Below are 7,160 nucleotides of genomic sequence, written 5' to 3' on the forward strand. Positions count from 1 at the left end.
TTGTTTTTGTCCATATATCGAGTTCTTTACGTGTAGTTATTTGTCACTTCTTGGATTTAATACAAAGTTTTTACTCCCAACGTTTTTTCAGACACAAAAAGACTTGTCATTTGTATTTAATACACGTTTTATTGTATTGAAGGTCCCTTCTCGAAAATTGTTGAAAATGACTTGAAGACGTCCACAGTGGACAAGAATGGTTGATTCTCAATCAGCAAACAATGAACGGGCAAGGCCCGTCAAACAATTACTGTTATTTCTCCAATTTGAGCAAATTGACTATCAAAGCAAGCCGTGACTGGGACTGACCGCGCCTCATTTACTCTTTAGCCAAACCCACGGTTTGCCTTTACGCGTGTGTCTTGATACTGCGATGGGTTGTAGGTAGACAATGATTGAAAACTTGAAAATTAGTTTAAGTCAAAACGAAGGGATGCATTATGAGGAAGTTGGGGGTGGGGTATATAAGAAATCTAATTTTGGACGCACAACTGAATTATTTATGAATGCGTGCATACAGTAGCATCCTGGAGTGGTGACTTGGTATAACCGGTATTGGCTATGATTTGTTGACTTGTTTTAATACCATTCATGGTTACATGTTCAGGGTTTGGTCATTATTAATTTTTATCAAGATCTGCTGGAAGGCCCCAACCACTTTGCTTTGTTGAGATCACGTTTCAGTTGTAATCCAAGCACGGTGTATTAATAGAATGGAGGAAAACTGTATTACAAAAAAAAGCCAAAACTATCAATAAACAATTTCTATTTTAAGGTTTGTTTTCATCATCTTGGTTTCGAAGGCTTTCCCAGAAAAACCCCGGCACGAAACTCATGACTGAAAACTGCAACAAATTAATCTTAAATTTTCCTCTGTAAAATTGAAGGCCGGCAGGCAACACAATGAACCACGATTGTTATTTCATTAGTGCTTTCAACATTGTTTTTCTCCCGATTTGTCAGCTAACATTAATTGGTAAACTGTTTTTACAGATATATACAGGACCTTGACAGTACAAAAACCACGCCTTGATGATAGGCTAGGCCTATAATTGGTCAGTATTTTAGACCAATGTCCGGACGCATTTGGCCTACCCGAACACGTAAGGCATGTGCTTAATTTCTTAAACTGTACCGCATAACTCAACATGGTAAAGCGCGTTATTCTTTAAAGCTTCGTTAAAGCAATGCCATGGAAATTGGCCCTAATGCGTTGGCCTAAAAAGGTATCTTATCCAAGGCCAGTACTAGGTGACCCATTGCTGCCCTTACCCCAAGACCTATTGCTTTAGAAAGGCCCCCGAAACGGTGTGCTGAATTGGCAGATCACCTTCATGACTGTAGTGGGCCTATATACGGAAACAAAAGATGGTACAAACTATCAAAAGCTGATTGAAATATAAGACAGGTTGTCATCATTAACAAAAGTTGTGGCTATACTTTTGTGTGACTTAGTTGAAGCCACGATTTAATAAATTTATACATAGTCGTAATTTCAAAAATATATTGTTGTCAATTTAATGTTCATTGCTGCGTAGTTTAATGCACATTATCATTCCAAGTTAATTCCTCCATGTTTAATCAATCATTTGTGGCTTCTTAAAATTCGTCAACCCTGAATAGAGAAGGATATTAGTTCTTGGAAAGTGTAATTCTAATACGATTAACGCTAAGAAATCAAATAGTACATGTACATTGAAGGACTTGGAAATGTAGAGCCCCATCACAAGGGCACCCACCCAAAGTACGAAAATAGCTGTTGTTTTCTGACATTTTTCCGGTTCGGCCAAGCGATCGGATCTCGTTCGTTAACGGTGCCTTGAACGAACATAATTAAACCCATAAAGCATGTTATGATAGGGGTTTAACTTGACTTTAATAATGTAAATTTCCCGTAAGGAGATTAAGCGACTGGAGTCAAGCGGTACTGCAACCGCCGAGCGTGTTCCCATCGGACTGCGGAGCGGGCGGGGAGAGCCGTTCAGTCCCGTACTCGGGAGCCGGCTTATAGTCGGAGCTGTCCCAAAAATGCAGTCAAGCTCGGAATTGGTAATACGGATTTAAGTTGATTAATTATTTCATCAACACCGCGTGATATTTACCCTAAATTACTCAGCCCCTGTTGCCGGTATACATTAAGAGCCTATAGCCTGTACTTATTATAGCCTTTAATCAGATGATTATTCTGATGAAGCTGTTCTACCCTGTTGCCTAATACGGTTCTAATAAGGACCATACAAAGATGGGTTTTTCTTTTTCTTTTCCATTTCATTTTAGCGCGTCACTTTACCTCCTCCTATAAATCTAAAATCTTGCAGAGGTACCGACGAAAATCTGATGTACATACTTGCCATTAAGCGGTCTTTATCTATTGGCATTATCGAGGTAAAGGCCTAATTCGCTGTGGACGTTTTTGGTGCTAACTAACCGAGCAAAATGGATAACTTGACCATTGAAGTCCAGTGCGAACATACATCATACACAAATGTTGTACAGACCGCCATTTCATCAAGATCTCTGGAGTTTGTGATGATACACACCAACAAACATGGCATAACAATGATAAGAAATTGAGAAACATAAAAACAAACAAACAATCAGTGTGGAGTTTAATAGATGAGATTTCAGATGCTTCTTGAAAATGTGAATTGAATCAGCAGATAACAGAGATGGAGGGAGACCATTCCAAAGTTTAGAGGCGACAAATGAGAAGGTTTTTACAGCAGCCGATGAAAAAGATCTGTCCAGGAAAATGTTCACCCAGGTAACTTAAACGAGTCCAAAGGTTTAAAGGCACTGGACACTATATTGGTAATTACTCAAAATAGGTTTTAAGATAACAACTTATCTTATTTACGAGCAAAGGAGAGTTGTCGACAAAATATTTTAAAAAACAATGTGGAAACGGCATGCAGTGAAGTAACATAGTTTTTTTTAAGGGGTAAATTCCCACTCGAATAATAAGATTCATCAGCAGAAGCCTTTAGGCATCTGAAAGCACACGAATGTGTGTAACAATTTTGTGTACTTTATTCTCTCATTGTTCTCTTCCAACTTCGATGACCAGTTGAGTCCAAATTTTCACATATTTGTTATTTTATGCATATGTTGTGATACACCAAGTGGGAATACTGGTCTTTTGACAAGGTGTCCTGTCACCAAACTCTTCATAACTTAGGATTAATCTTAGGACTTAGGACAACTTAAGTGCCGTAATCATAAACGTTATGACGCATTGAACCCATCCTAAGTTAGGACGAGTTACTCGTCCTAACTCGAGATAGGATTAATCCTAGCGTTTCGTGAAATCTGCTGCAGTACCTTTTACCCGCCAACCACCAGATTTGCCCGATGGTCAGCGTGTTTACGCTGACATCCCAAAACCCACAAAGGTGTTGAGATCCGATCCATACGGTACCTCTACACTCTTACGGCCTCTATTAATGGCTGGTCAGACTTTAATAACTGACAGGTCCAATCGCTTCTTTATCGGCCTGACGAGTCGATGGTATTCAGCCCAGAAAGTACCTTGATGTGTGGTCTATCGTAATTACTCGTGATTGAAAGGTGACAGGGACTCTCATATCCGGCTAATTAGGATGGGGTTTTGTTGGTCACTCTGGGCTTCCGTACACTTGTGGTTGAAAAACCTTAAAGGCAGTGGACACTATTGGTAATTACTCAAAATAATTATTAGCATAAAACCTTAGTTTGTAACAAGTAATGGGGAGAGGTTGGTGGTACAAAACATTGTGAGAAACAGCTCCCTCTGAAGTAGACTTGTGGACAAGTCGTTAAATCGGCCCCACGCGCTGAGATAGTGCTCCCCCGACAACACTGCTCTCGCGCGAACTCACTGCTCTCGCGCGAACTGATGGCTCCCCGATTTTGACTCCTCGTTAATTTGATTTCGAGACCTCATCAAGTTTAGAATTTGAGGTCTCGAAATCAAGCATCTGAAAGCACACAACTTCGTGTGACAAGGGTGACGACCAATCGAGCTAAATTTTTCACAGGTTTGTTAGTTTATGCATATGTTGAGATACAGAAAGTAAGAAGACTGGTCTTTGACAATTACCAATAGTGTCCACTGGCTTTGTAACACCAAAGGCAGATTGCTGGAACAATTCGGCGCGAAATATTTATGTTTATGGTCTAGTCCCGTTTCGGCACGAATGCCACAAAAGGGAATCTTTATTGGGTCCAATACCTTGCTCTATGGCCCAATGCTGTGTGAAGATGAATTACTGGAAGACACCAAACAGTTCCTGATATGACACTATGGTACAAGTACACCGTTGACTCACTACTACTAAATGAGGATGCGTGCATTTCGAATAAACAAAAAGGAAAAGTAATTGCAATAACTTCAATTGTTTTGTTTGTGTTTTTAAATATTCCGGTATCTGTTATTTCTTAACTTACCAGTGTTTCCCTTAGATAGGTTCGCGTTTAACGATTGATAGAAATATTTCTAAGTGTTTGGGCGACATAAGGCTATCACTCATTTGGTGGGAAATTGTTTTCCTCATGACCTACCGTTAAATGTTTCAAGTTGTGACGTTTAGGGGTAAGGGCCTCGACAGAATTATGTAGTTCATGAGGTTGATCTGGTTCATGTGAGAAAATTGTACTTCATATGTTGACAATAAATAACTCATTAAGTGCTAGTTACTTCTCAAAAGTAAATCAAGGTTTTAAATTTAAAAGGGCAGCCGTGGCATTGGGCAGACGGCAAAGGAACATTCATCCGTCCATGGTCCCCTTGTAGAAGCTGTTTTCAAATTAAATAAAATGCCCCCATGTGTCGTCAATAAACGGCGCTGGGATGTATATTGTGGTGTTGAATTCCCACTTCAAAGTAAAATTTTTAATAAAATAAAAAATCGGCCACAACCCCGGCGTGTGTGTTACCAGAGGTCATCAGACAAACTTAGGCCGTCCTCTAGGATGGGTACAACGGCCGAAGGAGGTCACAAATCACGCCAGATGTAATGCGTTCCATGCCAACAGGACTTTCATTCCAGTCTCAGAGCTAGGGCCATGTCACATGGGGCAATTTACAGGCAAATGCAGTTCCAGGCAATCTCCAAGAGGGAAGGGCATTCGCATTTCAATGTTCATGTACTTTCCTTGTTAATCGTAAAGACAATGTTTGAAAAAAGACTTGTGCCCTACCAAAGTGGTCCTGTATAGCATGCACTGCAAACGTTTGCCTCCAAGTTGCCTGTAAAAATTGCCTAGTGTGACACGGCCATAACAGTCGAAGGTGCGCAGGAGTCAATTTGTTTGCCACTGTCGCAGTGCTTTTCAGTGGGGAGTCTTTGGTTCTTCTAAATCGATTCAAAAAAGGGAATCCTAAAAAAAAGTCAGGAAATTTTTTCAGAACGGCAATTCTAAGACGATCGGAGCATACTGATCGTAACGTCGAGTAGAAACAAACGTGTTTTTTTGTTCAGAATCACCCCAACTCAATTAGAGTCTTAAAAATTATCATTACATGGTGTAACTGTAAGCTTTACTAGGCCTATACCGTATTTCCACCATGCAAAATTCCGAATCCTACTTAATTAGTTTAATGTACAGAAAAAAATTGCGCGCGGGAGACATGCAACTGTCACAAACCGTGCGCCGTCACAACTCTCTCTTTTTCTGGGTGGATGTTTCCTTGGGTCGGGCCTCAACCCCAAGAGGGGTGGGCGGCCGATAGCGAGGAGGGTCCTTGCCGGTAATAAGCACTCACGCTACCCACCGTCCAAGGCCCGTCGCTCATGAGGTTCCCGGTGCCATCTATGTCAACAGACGCAGCAGGGTAACCAATTTGCGGGCGACAACCCCTCCCAAATTGTAGCCGGCTAGTCAAAACCCCCTCTCCATGCATCAAAAGAAAAGTTCAGTCTAAGTCACTTTTTGGGGGACTGGGGTCCAGGGCTAATTGCGTAGGCGGGGTCCCGCGTCCAGACTATTTGTTATGATAACTTAATTACTGACAGCAGGCACGAGTCAGTACTGCCAGTCAAACCTAGTTAGTGTCACTATCTGAGGAAGGTGTCATCATCACACAGTGTGTACTGGTTCACTTTGTATTGGCATAAACCAGCTTTATGGATTCTGTCAACGTCTTGAGATATAATAGTCTTAAAGATGCACGATCTCACATAAACGCAGAGCAAACACCTCTAAAATAAATCAATTACATCTAAAGAGCAACACACAAATATAAAGACAATGTAACAGTGGGACGGCAACTTCAACACCAAGCCATGTCACAAAGGGCTATTTGCAGAAGAAAAAGGTAATTCACATTTACTTTGAATGTTCACATGTTTTTCTTGGGGACTGTAAAACATTGTTTGAAAATTACCCATGGACTACCAAAGTGATCCTGTAGCATGCATGGCAAATGGTTGCCTCCAGCTACTATATGCCTCCAGGTTGTCAGTAAAAGTTGCCTCATAAGACAGCCGTGATGTGAGATGCTCGATACTTGTTTCATTCAAGAAGTTTTTTTGTTTTTGTTTTTTTATAGATATAGCTATGCAGGCCTCGTACTTCACGGATGCAACGAAGGTGATTGCCTCCATGCCCCCTGGTACCAAGCTAGAAACGCCCCGGTAAAATTTACACTTTTCTCATAAGGTGTCTTTTACCAGGGAGAACGCACCTTGGTTACCCCTTGAAAGCGAAGAATACAGAGGCCATGCTTTGCCAATATGTCTATGAGTCAGATTACACAACAATCACTTTGACGTGAAAACAATTTTGCCAGGTAACCTTGATACAATGAAACAGTTAGGCATCTTTAACATTTTAAGTGTGTTTTACTTCTCTTAGCACGTATCAATCCAAGCTCATGATGCATCATAATTCAAAATGGAATTCAACCAGACAATAATATGGACACGGATGTGCCCAACATTACGAGGGCACGAACATCCTCACGAAATATCACTCAGTTTTACTCCGTAACTTAATTTAGGCGTACGGTACATGAACCATTTTGTTCGGTTTTCAAGATTCACTCCTGCCTTGAGGGTCTTGGGGACCTTGGGTCCCATAGACCTTCATTTACAATGGGCCGTATTCATAAAAAAAAAAAATAGCAATTGCTTTTTCTAGGCTTTTGCTTCCGTTTATACAGAATGTATGTATAAAGATGT

The sequence above is a fragment of the Asterias rubens genome, chromosome 1, assembly GCF_902459465.1.
Source record: "Asterias rubens chromosome 1, eAstRub1.3, whole genome shotgun sequence".
NCBI classification, from domain to species: Eukaryota; Metazoa; Echinodermata; class Asteroidea; order Forcipulatida; family Asteriidae; genus Asterias; species Asterias rubens.